Raw genomic sequence first — 18310 nt, forward strand, 5'->3', positions numbered from 1 at the left:
CTCTCGGATCTCCCTGGGAGGAGCCGAGGTGATGAGGAGTGTGCTGGCCCCTGGGCTCAGTCAGCAGTCTATCCCCTTAGCTCCTCCCTCTACGGTGCCTGTAGATATCTCTTCTCACTCTCTTGCTCCCGGACCGAGAGATCCACCACCTCAGGTTTCCCCATTGGGAAGAACCCCCTCTTCCGAGGATTCTCCTGATCCATCAGGAGATCCTCCGCGTAAGAGGACCTGTAAGAGGAAGCACCTAGACTCCCCTGAGTCTACTACTTCAGATACCGACTTAGATGAGTCGGAGGGGTCCCCTAGATCCCCCTCTGAGGATGTCTCATTTTCAGACATCCTAGAACTCCTAAAACAGAGGGGAAACTGGCCTTCCATTAATCCTTCAGAGGATGAGTCGGTATACCTAGAGGCGTTCGGATCTCGACCCTCCACCTTCTGGGTGTCTCCGCCTTTCGACCCCCTCATGGAGGTGATAGCTCGGAAGGCGTGGGCATCTCCTGATTCTGTAGAACCAGTTCCCAGGAGGCCTTCTAAATTTATTACAGCCCCTTCCGAGAAACAATTTCTTACAAAAGGTGTCCCTGTTGATGCCATGGTGGTGGCGGCCACCACCAAGAAGGAACTTGCAGATCCTTCTGTACCAGTCCATCCTCCTAACAAGGATTCTAGGACCATGGACAGGTATGGTAAGTGGATGTTTTCCTCAGCGACCTTTGCCATGCGTTACTGAATTATTTATGTCACTTCACCAGACTTCAAAGGGACATCCTTAAAGAATTAGGTGAAGTAGTACAGGATCCTACAGCTGCAGGGGCTCAGGACAAGATTGCTTCCCAGCTAGGAATCCTTAACTCCATAACCAACTCCTCCATGCGGCTGATTTCGTATGCAGCAGATGGAGCGAGTAGAGCTGCAGGGACAGGAGTGGCTCTTAGACGTCAGTCCTGGATGCGGCTCTGTAATTTTGCAGATCCCTTTAAGGCGTCCTTCACAAACTCTCCCTTCGATGGATCAACTTTGTTTGGTCCTCAGGTGAAGGATACGTTGACCAGGTGTGAGCAAGATGGCAAGACTCTTTCTGCCGTAGGAGTCCATTTTTCCACCCCTTCTAGGCCTTACCCTAAGGGACAGAAGGGTGGAAAGATGTGGTTCCGTAAATCTCAGGGAGTCACACCGGACACACGTGGTCAGTTTACCCCTAGGGGCAGAGGGGGTAATAATAACAGATGCCGCCCTAGAGACAGAGGGGGTCCGCAAAACCAGGGAAGCAGAGAGCCTCTCTCTGACGAGCCCTTCCAGCAACCCTGAGGTGTTGCCCGACTGTCCATCCTTGGAGGCAGTCGGGGGAAGATTATCGCTGTACCCAGAAGCCTGGCTTTCCCTTTCACAAGACAAATGGGTACGGTCGATCATATCTGAGGGTTACAAGATTCCTTTCGAGGAAAGTCCCTTCTCTCACAAAAATTCCCTTCCAGATGTTCCACCCGGTCTAACGGAAATCACAAAATTAGAAGTATCAAAGCTTCTACACAAAAGGGCCATTCAGCCATTTCCAACAGACCATCCAGAGCCCGGAATCTACTCAAGGTTCTTTTTGGTTCCCAAAAAGACGGGAGATTGGAGACCAATATTGGACCTCAGCAGGCTCAACAAGTCTGTGAAAAGACAAGATTCGGATGGTCACACTTCAATCGATTTTGCCCTTCCTGGGCAAAGACAACTGGATGTGCTCAATAGACCTTCAGGATGCGTACTATCACATAAAAATCCACAGACGCTCCAGAAGGTTTCTCCACTTTCGGCTGGGGTCCAGTCATTTTCAATTCAGAGCCCTGCCCTTTGGTCTCACTACAGCCCCCAGAGTGTTCACCAAATGTATGGCAGTGGTCACGGCTCACCTGAGACGTCAAGGATTCCAGGTGTTTCCGTATCTCAACGACTGGCTCCTCTCAGCCACCACCAGGCATCAACTTCTCCAAGCCAGGGATTACACCCTAAATCTCTGCACTCAGTTAGGAATTTCGATCAACTACGAAAAATCCTTCTTATTGCCCTGCCAGTCTATTACTTTTATAGGCGCACATTTGGACACTGTTCGGATGTCAGCAAACCTCACAAGCCAGAGAATCCTAGATATCCAAAGCCATGTGCGGATCATCCTTGCCAGCAAAAAGGTGCAAGCCAGACTGGTCCTAAAAGTTTTGGGCCTTATGGCAGCTGCCATTACTCTTCTTCCTTTGGCCCACTTTTACATGCGTCTCCTTCAATGGATGTTGTTCACCCAATGGTCCTACCAACAACTTCCCATGTGTCACCAAATTCTGGTGACACAAATTTGCAAAAACCACCTATCCTGGTGGATTTCTTCTCCCCAGGTTCATCAGGGCCGACCCTTTGTTTCCCCGGCCCCAGTAGCCACAGTCACTACGGACGCCTCCCTGATCGGGTGGGGGGGGGTCATTATCAGGGCAGGATGGTTCATGGGACGTGGCAACCGTTCGAATACCACCTGCACATAAATGTCCTAGAGATGAGAGTGGTGCTTTTAACGTTACAAGCCCTCAACGACTTTCTTCCCTTGGGAACAATTGCAGTTCACACGGACAACATGTCCGTAGTGTGGTACATCAACAAGCAGGGCAGAACCAAATCCTACCCCTTGTGTTGAGAGGCTCTCAGACTTTGGCAATGGGCGATCTCCTCTCATCGGTTTCTGGTAGCAATGCATATCCCTGGGAAAACCAACGTTTTAGCGGACAGATTGAGCAGAGCTATACTCATGCCTCACGAGTGGTCTCTCAAACAATCTATAATGGAGGAGATTTTTCAGAAGTGGGACCGCCCATGTTGCGATCTTTTTGCTACTCCCCAAAACAGCAAATACCCAGCCTTCTTCTCTCTCGTCCCACTTCCGGGCCATCCCCCCAGAGACGCTCTTACCCAAGATTGGACCCAGGGACTTCTTTATGCCTTTCCTCCCTTTCCATTGATACCACAGGTACTCCAGAAAGCTACCGTTTTGAGAGCCAAAATGATTCTCATTGCCCCGTATTGGCCTCGACAAATTTGGTTTCCATTCCTCCATCGTTACCTTTTGGCGCAGCCCTGGCATCTGGACCCAGTGCCATATCTTCTGATCCACCAATCGGGTCAGCTGCATCGGTCCATTCCTTCACTCAACCTCACAGCTTGGTTGCTCCACTTCCTTCCTTAGCCAGGCTTCCTATGATCTCTAACCCTGTTAGGGATATCATAGTGGCTTCCCTTAAATCCTCTACTAGAAGGATTTACACTAGCAAGTGGAAACGCTTCTCCCTTTGGGCGAAATCAAGGAACATAGATCCCTTTACTGCCCCTGTTCATGCAGTTTTGGATTTTCTAGCGGAAATCTTTCACTCGGGTTCTTCATCTTCCATGGTCAAAGTTCAGTTGGCTGCGATCTCGAACTTTCATGTGGGGTTTGCAGATCACAGCATTATGTCCCACAAGCTTTGTAGAGCTTTTCTAAAAGGTGTTTTTCTCCTCAAACCTCCTATCAGGAGTCCTCCTGCTCAATGGGACCTAAATCTAATGCTGATATCCTTAATTCTTCCTCCCTTTGAGCCAGCTGCTTCATGCTCACTAAAGTTTCTTTCATGGAAGACACTCTTCCTTGTCGCTATTACCTCGGCTAGGAGAGTGTCAGAACTTCATGCCCTTTCTGTTCGTCCCCCATATTTGGTCTTCCACAAGGACAGAGTATCCTTGAGAACTAATCTATCCTTTTTGCCCAAGGTTGCTTCAAAAACAAATTTAAACCAATCTATTGATCTCCCTGTATTTTTTCCCAATTACTCCAACAGATTGGAACAAAAATTACATTATCTTGATGTTCACCGCCAACTCAGATATTATTTGGACAGAACAAAACAATTCAGAAAGTCTGATCAGCTCTTTCTTTCCTATGCTGAAAATAAGAAAGGCCTCTCTGTTTCCAAAGTGACCTTGTCTAGATGGCTATCTTCCACCATTTCCGAAATCTATCAACTTAGGGGCAAACAGCTGTGCTCAAAACCAAAGGCACATTCCACTAGAGGCTTAGCCACTTCTACAGCCTTTCAGGCTAGACTACCCTTAGATACTATTTGTGCAGCAGCCACTTGGGCCACTCCTCATACCTTTGTTTCTCATTACAAATTGGATTTGGCCTCCAGGGATAGAGCCAGTTTTGGTTCTCGGTTCTCAAGAGTCTGTTCAATGAGCCACCCAGGATAGAGGTGCTAGGGACACGGTCCCATCCAGCAAGAATGAAGGCGAGATTGACAACCTAACATTTAGAAGTTATGTACCTACCATAACGTTCCATGTTGGTTGTCTTCTCTGCTTCTTTCTTGCGACCCTCCCTCCTGCCCCCTTGCCTGGACAGATCTTGATCTCCCTTGTCTCTGGAAGATTGCTTTTTTTGGGCACCAGTTAGTTCTAGTTTAGTTATCTGGTTTCCCCTTACAGCCTTTTTAGGCTAATTGCTCTTCTTTCCTTAGTGGAAAGTTTTTATGCTAGGTAGTTTTCCCTCTAGGTTCCAAACAAGATCTGGGTATTTACCGCCTTGCATCATGGGATATGGGGCTGCCTCGAGCTGGTAAAAGTGACTCTCGAGCTTAGGAAGTGCCAAGTCAGAGCCGAGGATCGGCTCCGAACCCATCCAGCAAGAAAGAAGGCGAGAGAAGACAACCAACATGGAACGTTATGGTAGGTACATAACTTCTAATTTTAAGCTATGGGGTAGTTTCCATTATTTGGTTTCAAATAATTAACTTGTTAAATCATGCTGACACTTCTGTGTCTGTTAAAGACTTACTAATGAAAAGCAGTATATTTTTATGTCGATCCACACACTGATCATGGTAAAGCAAGTGGGTTTCTTTTTAATAAAATTGGGGATTTCCCAATGCACCCTTTAATTATCTCATTGTTTTGTCCTGAAACAGTTACATCATCCTTTTTAGCACTACCTGGCTCATATTTTTCATTGCTGTCACTATGCCTTTCACATATCTCAGCCTTTCTTTGCCAAAATATGTAGTCACAGTTAGTGATAGAATGTGCAGTGTATAATAAAAGTTAAGATTAAATAAGAAGTAAGGCAACCACTACCATGTAACAGACATGTTAACAGTAGAATGAGAATTAAAAAACACAAAATGTGCTGCTTACTATAAAAAGGGTAAATGCCTAAATAAGGTGCAGCAGGTACACCAGATGCAAGAGCAGGAATCTGGCTTCAGGCACGTAGGCATATGTATGTATGTACATACGTATATACATATGCATGTATATATGGATATACGACTGTGTGAATATATGAATGTATCTGTTGGTACTTGTTAAATAAAGATATATATACAGTTTTAGGGTTTGATTCCTTCATCCTGCATTTAAACAATGATGAGTTCTATATGGAGAGGCAGTTGCAAATCTGGCAATATTATTATATGATGAAGTAAGTTTGCTAAGATTATGTTGAGAGATTTATGTATATGGAGGAAGCATATAAAAGGGTTGAGATTAAGTGAGTTCTGGCTATGGTAGTTTTGGCTTCAGGAGTAAGAAAAGATTTGATTCTATAGAGAGAGCCTAGTTTTCTGTTGGTCGATTTTATTGTAAGATTAATATGATTGTCAAATTTTAATTGATTGTCAATAGTGATACCCAAGAGTTTTGTTGTTTGGTCAGGAGAGATTATGGTTCCATTATCAGATATTAGTGTGAAATGGATAGAGGTAGACAAGTGGGTGGGTGAAAAAAGCAAGAGTTTGGTTTTCTTGGGGTTAAGGAGAAGGCAATGATTAGAGAACCATTGTTCTATAGTTGAGAAGGTTTTTTGTGTGAGAGAGTGAAGTTCTGACTGTGTTGAGGCTGCACAAATGATGGTAGTATCATCTGCATATTGAATACAAGTTGTTTGTGGAGTAGCTAGATGAAGTTCATTAATGAAAATGGAAAACAAGAGTGGACCTAAAATAGAGCCCTGAGGGACTCCTATAGTGGTGGGGAGAAGATCAGAGAGTTGGTTGTCCCATAGAACTGCTTGTTTGCGGTTGTCTAGGTAAGATGTGAACCAGCATAAGGCAAGATTATCTAGAGAGAAAGATTTTAAACGATGGAGAAGAAGCTGGTGATTTACCATGTCAAAGGCTTTGGACAGGTCTGAAGAATGCTGAAGAAGGAGTATTATTGTTACGGTTTTGTTAATTGAGTCAATGAAGGATAGTAAGGCTGTACTAGTACTATGGTATGGTTGAAACCCATGTTGGCAATTAGCCAGGAGTTTGTGGTCTAGTAGGTGATTTAGTAACTGTTTGTGGATACACTTCTCCATAATTTTTGCAAGTGGAGATAGTAGTGCTATTGGTAGTTAGAATACTCAGTAGAGTCACCTCCTTTAAAAAGAGGGATAATATAAGAGATTTTCCAGACTGATGGAATTCAAGTTTCTTTAATTGTCCTATTAATAAGTATAGAGATGGGGTATGCTAAGGCTTTTGCACCTAGTTGGAGGTATTCAGCTGGTAATCGGTCAGCAGAGGGGGTTGTAGGTTTTAGTTTATAAAGTAAGGACAGTATTTGAGAGGTAGGTATGGGTTGAAGGTGAAATGGGGGGGGAATAGAGCTAGGTGTAAATAGTTTGGAGGTATCAGGGTTTTGTTGATTAGCTAGGTTTAGTATGGCTGAAGTGAAGAAAGTGTTGAAGGCATTAGCTGTTTGTAAGGGGGAGTCGGGGTCAGAGCCAGAAGGGTTTGGTGTGGCAACTTTACCAGGGGATAATAGTTTATTGATAGAGGACCAAAATTTATGTGGTTGGTGTGGTGAAGATTGCTGAAGCTGAGTATAAAAATTCTTTTTATCTTGTATGATGGCTTTCTTTGTCATATTTCTCTGTTGTCTAAAAGTGACATTATCAGTTAGGCTTTTTGTAGTTCGCCATTTAGCCCAGACCTTGTTCCTATCTAAGATAAGTTTCTTAGTGTTATTTGAGAGCCATTGGGCTGTTTTAGATTTGACACGCATAGAGCGCATTGGGGCATGGTGTTCCAGGATAGTGAGAAAAGTATTATTAAAGTGACTAACTGCTTCGTCTATTGGGAGAGATTTAAGAGGTGACCAGTTAACTTGCATGAGTTCATTTTGAAACTGGTTGAGGTCAAAATATTTCTTACTACGGAATGATCTGACTTGGATAGGGACAGTAGTGCTGTTTTTTTGCCTAATAATATAAGTGAGGGAGTGATCACTGAGGTCATCTGGGAGAGTTCCTGTTGTATATTTTTGCTGAGGACTATTTGTTAATATCCAGTCAAGTATACTTTCTTTGTTATTAAGTTTGTTTATTCTAGTTGGGAGGTTGATTATTTGAGAGAAACCATGCAGGTTAATAAGGGTGGATGGATTAGTCTGTTTACATAAGTTCCAGTCAATGTAGTCACAGTTAGTGATAGAATGTGCAGTGTATAAGAAAAGTTAAGATTAAATAAGAAGTAAGGCAACCACTACCATGTAACAGACATGTTAACAGTAGAATGAGAATTAAAAAAAACACAAAATGTGCTGCTTACTATAAAAATGGTAAATGCCTAAATAAGGTGCAGCAGGTACACCAGATGCAAGAGCAGGAATCTGGCTTCAGGCACGTAGGCATATGTATGTATGTACGTACGTATATACATATGCATGTATATATGGATATACGACTGTGTGAATATATGAATGTATCTGTTGGTACTTGTTAAATAAAGATATATATACAGTTTTAGGGTTTGATTCCTTTATCCTGAATTTGCCTGCTGTGTGATGGGAAGTCACTTAACCAGAAAGTACTCCTGGTCTGAGTCAAAAAGGACCAGATATAAAGATATAATGTGATATGATAATGCAATATAATATAATATAATATAATATAATATAATATAATATAATATAATATAACATAACATAATGTAGTATAATATAATATAATGTCTCTGTCTTTTGAGAGGGATACAGTTTGTATGATCATGTGATTTTCAGTGTTATAGGTTAAAGATATAGTCTGGTCCTGTTAGAAACACTGAAAACTGGTGGACTGGTTGTCTTGGATGCCTTTTCCTCAGCAACAAGTTCTCTTTTCAAACTTGAGTTCTTCCCCTGTCCTGTAACCCCTGCTCTTTTTTTACTGAATACATGTTATTGATTTTCATAAATATAAACATATATATAGTATGTATATCAAATAAATATTTACATAGTTAAAGCTTAAAGTGGAGAAACAATTCCAAAAATAAACATTACAAAACCAGCTATTTACATAGGATGTCTATACTTGAAAAACTTTGTTTTCTTGAATGCATCTTTGAATATGATTATAATTTATTACAGTCTTCTGTTTACAGCACTTGATTTATTTTTTGCCAGGTAATGCTCAAGGAAGTAGGTCGTTCTGCTCTTTCCTTGATTGTTTTCAATTCCAACTGCAAAACTGATAAAACCATGTTCTTGAAATGTTTAAAATTGAGAGGAGTTACAGCTTTCCAGTTATGTGTAATATCTTTCCTTGCAATAGCAAGGAGATTCCACAAAATTACATATTTCTGCATTGGAACGCAAGACGGCACAGGTGTATTCAACAAAACTAGAGATTTGTAAGTTGGAAATTATCAGTGAATAGTGCCTGTAACAAATAGTTAGTCCTTTCCCAATATTATTTAAGTAAATGGCATTCATCGAACATGTGTTAAGCAATTGGCTATTGATTGTGATTTACACCTCCAAAATGTATTTTGTTTATTATATATTAGTTCTAATTTGTGTGGTGTTAAGCATGTTCTGTGTATGAATTGCCATGTGAAAAGTTGCCAATATGGTGATAAAGATGTTGGTTTTGGAGATGTAAGAATTAGTTTTTTATCTTTAGCATCTGGCATTTTACCATTAACTTTTTCATAATATGTCCATATATTTTGTTTATTATGAACTCTTGTTTATTTAACTAATTTGTGCAGTACTGATAAAATTCCTTTCCCGTTTGTGGGAAATTCCATCAGAGTTATTAATTGTTCTGTGAACTTAGGAACCTTTTCCCTAACAGACTTCTGCATTATTGTCTGTTGGTTTAAAACTGTTTGTCTTAATCCCTGCAGTGTTAACCACGTGTTATTTTCAAGGTTGAACTCACTAGTAATTTGCTCTATCACTAGTAATTTATTAGTGTTTATCAACTGATGCCAGTAAATTAGACCATTCTTACAAAGTGTTTTAACTTCTACTGAGTCCTGAGTTATAATATTATTTTGTGTATATGTTATTGGGAATATGAAAAAAGACCATGCTTTTATATCCGGATCTTTGTTTATAAAGTACATAAAAGACTTTAGGGTATTTATATCTTTGTGTTTCCCTGTTGCCATATATTCCTTCAATAACCAAAGTAAGCTATTCGGTACTATTTCCATATGTTTATTTATTGTATTATGAGTGTTTTTTAACCAGATTTTTTCATGTACTAGTTTCCATTTGGAAGTATATTCTTTGTTTAACCATAGAGAAACTGTTTTTAAAGCTGATGATTGTATATATCTTTCTAAACCTGGTAAGCCTGTTCCACCTTTTTCCCATTTGTCAAAATGATGTCTTAGGGCAACCCTAGATTTTTTAGGGTACCATAAGAATTTCGTTATTAACCCTTCAAATTGTTTTAAATATGATTTAGGTGGAGGTAGTGAGCAAGCTTGTATAAAATACAGAATTTTCAGGAATATAATCATTTTAATTTTATATAGTCTTTCCTCCATGGTAAAAAAATAGATCTGAAGTTGTTAATCTTCTTCCTATTCATAACTGATGGGTTCAGTTTCGAGCCCTCAGAACTGAGTTGACCTTATACCAAGCTTGCATGCACCAAAAACTCTCGAGCTAAGCTGCTACCCACAATGCCTTTCACTCAGTTACCTCAGATCTCATTTGCCGCGCAGCCATATAGCAGTGTTTCACCAAGCTCTCCAGCTAAGTGATATATTTTTCAAATTTTTATAAGTATTTGTGAGTTCTTTCTTGTCAAATTAATATTCTCCTCTAATTACTCACTCAGCTCTACCCATAGGTATCTCTTTTCTCGTACCATTATTGGTATTTGCCCTCTTTACCCGTCTGGTATTTCTAATACCATTGTTGGTATTTCCCCCTCTCTCTCTAACTTTCCTTTCTAGTTTAGCATTGTGTGTATTTTTCATTTGTTATGTCTGAAAGGAAAGAGACTACAGGTTTTAAACACTGTTCTTCCTGCAGTGGTAAACTACCTAATAGCGATCTGCATGAGGAATGTGTGTGTTGTTTGGGGGTTCCGCACTTATCAGCAAAACTTCCTTGTGATATTTGCGCCAGTTTCAGTCAGCGAACACTGAATGAAAAACAAAATAAGCTAATTCTCAAGGGCCTGCTTCCTACTCCTTTTTTGGAGGCTATTTCTGCATCGGAGGTCTGAACCCCTCCTTCTGTGGACATAAAAAGTCCTTGTTCTGACCCCTCTTTACTGGCCGGTAATAGGGGCAATCCTCCTAAGCACAAGGCCCATAAGACTTCTTCTGAGCATCGAATCGCCTCCTCAGTTTCGACCACCTTGGCTCCAAGTTTGACTCCAGTGCTACATACAGAAGTTGCTATAATTGCCTCATCGGCGCTGGTCCTGGCATCGATGACTATGGCTCATGCTGCAACTTCGGTTCTGACCAGTTTGCCTGTCTCTACCTCGGCATCGATGTCCCCCATCTCTGCTCCAACATCGGTTCCAACAACATCTTTGGAGCCACTATTTACCTCAACTCCAGCTAGCAGTGGTCACAGCTCATCTGAGACTTCAGGGATTCTAGGTGTTTCCGTATTTAGACGATTGGCTCCTCTCTGCCCCCACCAAGCGCCTCCTGGTCAGGACCCTCCACTACACTCTAGTACTAGTGGAGTCGCTGGGCATCACCATTCACTGGGGAAAATCCAACCTTCAGCCCTCACAATAATTGGAATTTATAGGGGCAGTATTCAACACTCAAACAAGTCTGGTCTCTATTCCCCCTCACAGGCTTCAGAGATTAAGGACTCAAGTTCAAGTTCTGTCAAAGGAAGGTGTCTGCAAGGGAAATTCTTCAGGCTCTGAGGTCTATAGCGGCAGCCATCCCAATTGTTCCCCTAGCCAGATTACATGTGAGATTGCTACAATGGCTCCTTCTGTCCTAGTGGATATCCATTCTTCATCCCCGGAGCTCACAGATTCTCATCACCAACTCCTGCAAACAAGATCTCCTCTGATGGATGAGTACAGATGACAGTCTTTGGTGTCGCCCCTTTTCGGCTCTCCAACCCAGCACCATGGTGACCACAGATGCTTCCCTGATAGGGTGGGGGGAGCCACTTTCAGGGAAAGTCAGCCCAAGGCAAGTGGTCCAGCATAGAGGTCAACTTGCATATCAATGTCCTGGAGTTAAGAGCGGTGCTATTGGTATTGCAAGCATTCCATCCGCTCCTTCTGTCAGGAACAGTTGCTATCCAGTCGGACATGTCCATCGTCTGGTACATAAACAAACATGGAAGGACCAAATCCTACCCCCTTTGTCACGAAGCCGTGAGAATCTGGCATTGGGCGATAGCTTCCAACCACTTTCTGATCACAAAGCATATCCTGGGGAGCTCCAACATGATTGCGGACAAGCTGAGCAGATGCATCTTTCGTCCTCATGAGTGGTCTCTCAATCTGAGTGTGACGGCAGAAATCTTCAGCCTTTGGGACCAGCCATGCTGTGACCTTTTTGCCTCCCCCTCAAACACAAAATGCAGCAGCTACTTTGCCCTCTTTCCCCCTCACGGGGAGTCACCGAGAGACACTTTGACTCATGATTGGCCCGCGGGTCTCCTTTATGCTTATCCTCCGATACCTCTGATCCCTCTTTTTTAAGGAAAGCTATTTGGTTGAGAAGCAAAGGGATCCTCATTGCCCCATTCTGGCCTCGTCAAGTGTGGTTTCCTTTCCTTCGACCTTACCTGTTTCAACCTCCTTGGATCCTGGACACTCGTCAGGACCTCATATCTCACCCACAAGGGCTGACTCCACCAAATCTATCCACTCTCAAGCTGACAGATTGGCTTCTCCACTTCCGTTAGTTGCTAGGCAGGAAATCCTCTCCTCATCTGTCCGTAATATTATCCTGGCCTCCCATAAACCATCCACCAGAAAACTTTACAGGAACAAATGGAAAAGATTCTCTTATCTGGTGACATAATTGGATGTTAAATCCATTTTCAACTCCTGTAGCTACTATTCTTCATTACCTCTCTGAGTTGTTTGAAAATGGTGCATCAGCTTCCACCATTCGAGTCCATTTAGCAGCCATTTCCAACTTCCATAATGGTTCAGATGGAGTCTCGCTTATTTCCACCCGACTTTGCAAGACCTTCCTCAAGGGAATTTTCCATAGCAGACCTCCTATCAGGCAACCAGTGGAGGCATGGAATCTCTCCCGTGTTCTCCAGTCTGTCTCTCTACCCCCTTTTGAACCTGCTGCGACATGTGATCTAAAATCCCTGTCATGGAAATCGTTGTTTTTGGTGGCGGTCACTTCAGCCAGACGAATATCTGAATTGCAAGCCTTATGCATCAAGATACCCTATCTGACCTTCCATAAGGACAGAGTATCACTTCATACTAATCCATCCTTTCTTCCCAGGGTGGTTTCTGACTTTTTTATTAACCAGTTCATTGAGCTCCCTGTATTCTTTCCAAATTATTCAACCAAGGGAGAATACTGTCTGCATTCATTGGATGTTCATAGACAACTGCGTTTCTACCTGGACAGAACTAAGTCCTTTTGCAAGTCGGACCAACTTTTCTTTTCCTTTTCTGGTCCAAGAATGGGGTGTGCAGTATCTAAAGTTACTTTGTCAAAATGGCTCAGGGATTGCATTACTTTCTCATATTTGCTTACGAATGAATCTAAGCCTGCTCAAATCAAAGCTCACTCAATTAGGGCTATTGCAGCGTCTGTTGCCTTCCACTCTAGAGCCTCCATGGATGACATCTGTGCAGCAGCTATTTGGGCTAAAGCCCATACACTCATCAAGCATTACAAATTAGATCTGATCTCCAGGGGAAGAGCAGTCTTCGGCTCAATGGTTCTCTGGAATGTTCTTCCATAAAAGCCACCCAGGTTCTCCAAGTAGCTTGGGATTCTGTCCCATCATTGATGAATAGAAAGAAGATTAACAACTTCAGATAAAGAAGTTATGTCTTACCATAACGTTTCATCTGAGTTGTTTATCTTCTTCTAGTCATCACACCCTCCCACCGGCCCCCACCAAAGGCTCCTGGTGGATCTTCTGGGTCTTGCTGTGTTCAGAGTTTCTCTAAGTCCTCTGACTTTCTGTTTCTTCTATATGTTGCATGCAAACACGATCTGAGGTAACTGAGTGAAGGGCATTGTGGGTAGCAGCTTAGCTTGAGAGTTTTTGATGCACAGAAGCTTGGTATCAGGCCGACTCAGTTCCGAGGGCTCGGAACCGAACCCATCAGTGATGACTAGCAGAAGATGAACAACTTAGATGGAACATTATGGTAAGACATAACTTCTTTTTTATTCCGTTTTTTGTATGAGTTCTTTGATATTATCCAAAATCTCTTTATAGTTTAGTTGCACTGTTGTATCTATGTCTTTTGTAAGTTTAACTCCTAAGTATTTGATTGTATCATTTCGGGATAGATATTTATGATATTTTTTATTTAATGCCTCTTTGTTCATATTTATTAATAACATATTGGTTTTATTTTCATTAAATGATAGTCCAGAAATCTTTTTAAACTGTTTTGTTTCTTTCCATAGCTCTTTTAATGTGTTATTATCTTCTTTTAAAGTCAATAAAATGTCATCTGCAAATAGTTGAATCTTTAACTCAGGGTCAGTATCTAGTAGAATTCCTTGAATGTGTGGGTTTGCACATATGAAATTTGCTAATTGTTCTATTACTAATGTGAATAACAAAGGAGAAAGTGGACAACCCAGTTCTGTACCTTTTGTAATGGTAATAGGCTCTGACAAACAGGATCCTATTTTTATGTACTACGAAGATTTATCATAAAGAGACCTTATTAGTGAGGTAAAATTTTTCGAAACTCCATACTTCACCAGTGCAAGCCAAAGGTAATCCCAATTCTCAGAACTGAATGTGCTGTTAATATCTAAGCAAATTACATTCATTTTATTTTTTGTTTTGTTTATGAAATCAATGGGGGACAAAATTCTCTTTATATCCATGCCTATCTACTTATTATATGGCAATAACTTCTTATTGTAACAATTGTTAATATCTGCTATGACTTTGTGGATAGAACAGATGCTAGTTATCTACTGAATATAATATGTTCTTCATCTGTAACTATGTTTGTAATATTTTAATTGCTAGGATTCTTAATCTGTAAATATGTCTCTAATATTTTAATTTGTGGAGCTTTTCTGCCCGGGCCTCCGCTGAAACTGGATCTGCGTCCAGTCGGACATTCCCAGTCAACAAATGTAAATAAATAAATAAATAATAAATATCACCATATGCATTTCTGTTTTCAATTAATCCTGTTTGATTGTTCTCTATCAATAATAGCAATATTTGCTTTATTCTGTTTGCATGAGCTGTCAAAATATTTTATAATCTATATTTAATAAACTTATCGGTCTATATGAGGTACACTGATCAGATTTTTTTTTATCTTGTTTCAAAATTGATGATACTTGAGTGTATTTCCAAGAAAGAGGGCATTTATTACCTTCTTTAACTGATGTGAACACTCTTAGTAATAGATTTAATGCATATGGTGTCATATTATCATTACCTGGGGCTTTGTTTAATTTTAGTTTCTTGATTTGCACTTTAATTTCTGTCATAGTTATATCTATTATTTTTCTGTGTTCCTCTGATAGTCTTAGTCTTATATTTTCCTTAAGGAATTTTCTAAGTGCTTCACATGATTCTACTTTATTTTCTTGCCTACTGATTTTATTAAAATACACTGTAAAGGCTTCTAGAATTCCTTCCGAGTCTGATACTTTTCTTTTTTGTCTATATTGTATATTTCTTTTATCTGATTTGCTTTTAACATTCTTTTCATCCTGTTATTGATTTTTTTGGATTAGTAGAGTAAGCGCATAGTTTGACCTTCTCAAGATTAATCATTGTTTTATGGTTCAATATCTCTAAGTATATTTTGTTGAGGTCTATTTTTTTTTCTGAAGTGAAGTTTCCTTTATAAATATCTAATTTCATTTTGTCTATTTTAGTTTGTAGTTCTGCCAGTTCTTTATTCCAATGTTTTTGTTAGTTGTTATACCAGGCTATCACCATCCCATATAAATATGCTTTCATTTCATCCTATATATATATATATATATATATATATATATATATGTCTGCTACCTTGTCTGTGAGGTTTACATCTAGAAATGTTTGCATCTCTGCAGTATAACATTGTTTAAACACTTTAAGGCTTGCTATGTAGGCTGGAATTCTTATGATTGTAAGTTTTCTGTTAAAGTTAAAATCTATTTCAAAAGTTATTGCATTATGGTCTGAGAAGGGGCAGGTGATTGTTTTGACTTATGCTTATTTTTGTGGTAAGATCTTTTGTTATATACACTCTATCAATTCTGGAAAAGGTGTTATGTCTATGTGAGTAATATGTGAATATCAATGAATTTTGTTCAGCACATGTGTTAATGTCCATTAAGTTATATGAGTCTGTAAACTCTGTAAGTAATTTTGATAATGGAGATTTCTTGCATGTGTTTTTAGCATTTGTGTCCTATTCTTTCATTATACAATTAAAATCTCCTGCAATTATTGTATTACTTTTGAAATGTTGTAGTATATTCTCTAAATGTTGTTTGGCTGCCCTGACCCCCAGTCCTGGTATCCAGTAGTTATTTACCAGGGTATAAGCCTAATTATTTATTAATATTGCCAGGAAACAAAACATTCCTGAGTTATTATTGACTATATTTATGATCTTGTGCATCAAGGTAGTCTTTCTCCATAATATTTCTACACCTCTTTGGTTTTTTATTTGTTTTTATTATATTCTGAACTTGCTAGTAATGTGTAATTATGCATATAAATCTCATTAATGTCTTGCTGTATAAGATGCGTTTCTTGTAAAAAAAAAATACTACTTGCACTTTACATAGCTTAAGATATCTTTGTAAGCTTCCTCTTACAACTGTTATTTAAGCCATTGACATTGATAGAAATGCATTTCACAGCTGGACTAACTATACCTTTGTATTTAACCATTGTTCTGTTTTTCTGTTTGTACATAACTTTGTATGTTTGCTGAAAACATTTAACCATTCATTTAATATATGTTATAAATGCATTGCATAGGCATCCATTTAAAAGGTACAAATAAAAACTGTCTGCGTAAAAAGTGGTTTTCAAAATATAAGCAACCAATCATTCCCTTCATGGGAGAAAGCATCCCATCCTTGAATAGGTTTGCCATTCAAGTGACTCCTCTTATCCCTATTCAGCATCTTCCCTCAGTTTTCCCAACAACAAATATAACTAAAAGCATCAAATTCTTATTACTTATGTGCTATAAAACTTCAGCTATTGAACTGTATAATATTCAACTAAACACTATTACAGAGATTCTTATATTATATTACTGTCCGTAGTTAAATAAATAGTATAACCAACTTTAAATACAAAATGTTCTAGTATATACATTTTATATTGTATCTTACTGTATTATTTAATGTCCTTCAACCATCTGTTTTCAGTGCAACAGTATCTATTGTATAGTGTCAACATTTTATTTAGACAATGCTTTATTATCAATGTGTTCTTGCTTCATCACCATTGTATACATATATATCCTTTTGCCCATATGTGTGTTTCTTGTTGTGTCTTTTGGCTTTTCTCGGTTAGGAGTCGCCACAGTGGAACTCCGGTCCGCTAATGATTGGCAGTAGATTTTTACATGCTGAGTTGCCAGCCCTGATGCACAACCTTCAACAAAGGTACGCCCATTCACACATGTCTCCACACAGAAGACGCTTTAGCTGAGAATTGAACAGGACGTCTTACTGTGGGGCGACAACGCTACCGCAGCACCACCACCATGTGTGTGTTTCTAAGTAGCCATTTTATTTTTAGTGTTTCTTTATGCCAGATTTAATATACAACTAAGATGACTGTTACTATTTGTTGCAAACCATATGTGTACACAGTCCAAGTAGGTTCATATTTCCTACTGTTAAGACAACAGAGCCTTATGAAACTTCATTTGTTTCAATATCCAGTCAGGTTAATGAAATCATTGTTATTGTTATAAACTGTAGATTTTAATATATAATAACATTTTGGCTTCTAAAGTAATCTCTATGTATAAAATAAACAACACTTTTATATAGTACATTTATCTGTTGAGTTGAATTTTATATTTACATTATAGGATTTCATAATATTCTTGTTAATAGATAAGTTATATGCAATTGTTGTGATATTTTATACTTTAGATAGTGTCAGCAATTAATATGAATTCATTAAGGCTTCATGTGATTCATGTAATCTCTAACTTTTAACTTTTCTTGTACCTTGTTTCTCTATGAAGCACACGAGAATCCTAAGCATTTCATAAATAATATCTGAACTGCTCTTAGTATGTTAAACATATCAGTATTGCTGTATGTGTTGTTTAACAATTGAACTTAATCTAGTCATCTTCATAGTTAATGACTAACTTGTTCATGTTTATCACATATGAGTCTGCATGTCCTCCCCATGGTCAAGTGATGTTTAAAAGACATGCAGGTAGGTGCGTGCATGAATGGGTGTGCCTTCTTTGAAGGTTGAGCATTGGGTTGGCACCTCGGCACTGTAAAAATCCACTGCCAGTCATTAGCGGACCGGAGTTCTGCTGTGGCGACCTCTAACCGGGAAAAGCTGAAAGACAGTTTATTAAGTATGCTTATTCTTATAATGCTTTCATGACATTTATATCCTACCAAACTAGTTCTTTATTACATCTGGTTCAGCTTCATACTGAATAAATCTGGTAGATATATATATATTTATTTATTTATAGTTTTTTTTGTTTTTAAATTATTATTACTTTTGTTGTTATAAGTAGTCATACTTTCTTTTATAGCTATGTGTCCTAGTATGCATACATCAATTGCTTCTATATTGTTCATGATGTCATTTTCTTTGTATATATTATAGTACTTTTGTGGCAATTTCTCTTATTTCCTTTTAGAATTATTAAATC

At 39.3% G+C, this 18310-nt stretch overlaps 1 protein-coding gene across 1 annotated transcript in view; it reads left to right on the top strand.

Annotated features, from left to right (window-relative positions):
* Positions 1 to 18310, top strand: part of KCNH5 (potassium voltage-gated channel subfamily H member 5) — a 2144936-nt gene that overhangs the window by 445541 nt on the left and 1681085 nt on the right.

Source organism: Protopterus annectens, chromosome 6.part0, assembly GCF_019279795.1.
Source record: "Protopterus annectens isolate FY-2018-M chromosome 6.part0, PAN1.0, whole genome shotgun sequence".
NCBI lineage: Eukaryota > Metazoa > Chordata > Ceratodontiformes > Protopteridae > Protopterus > Protopterus annectens.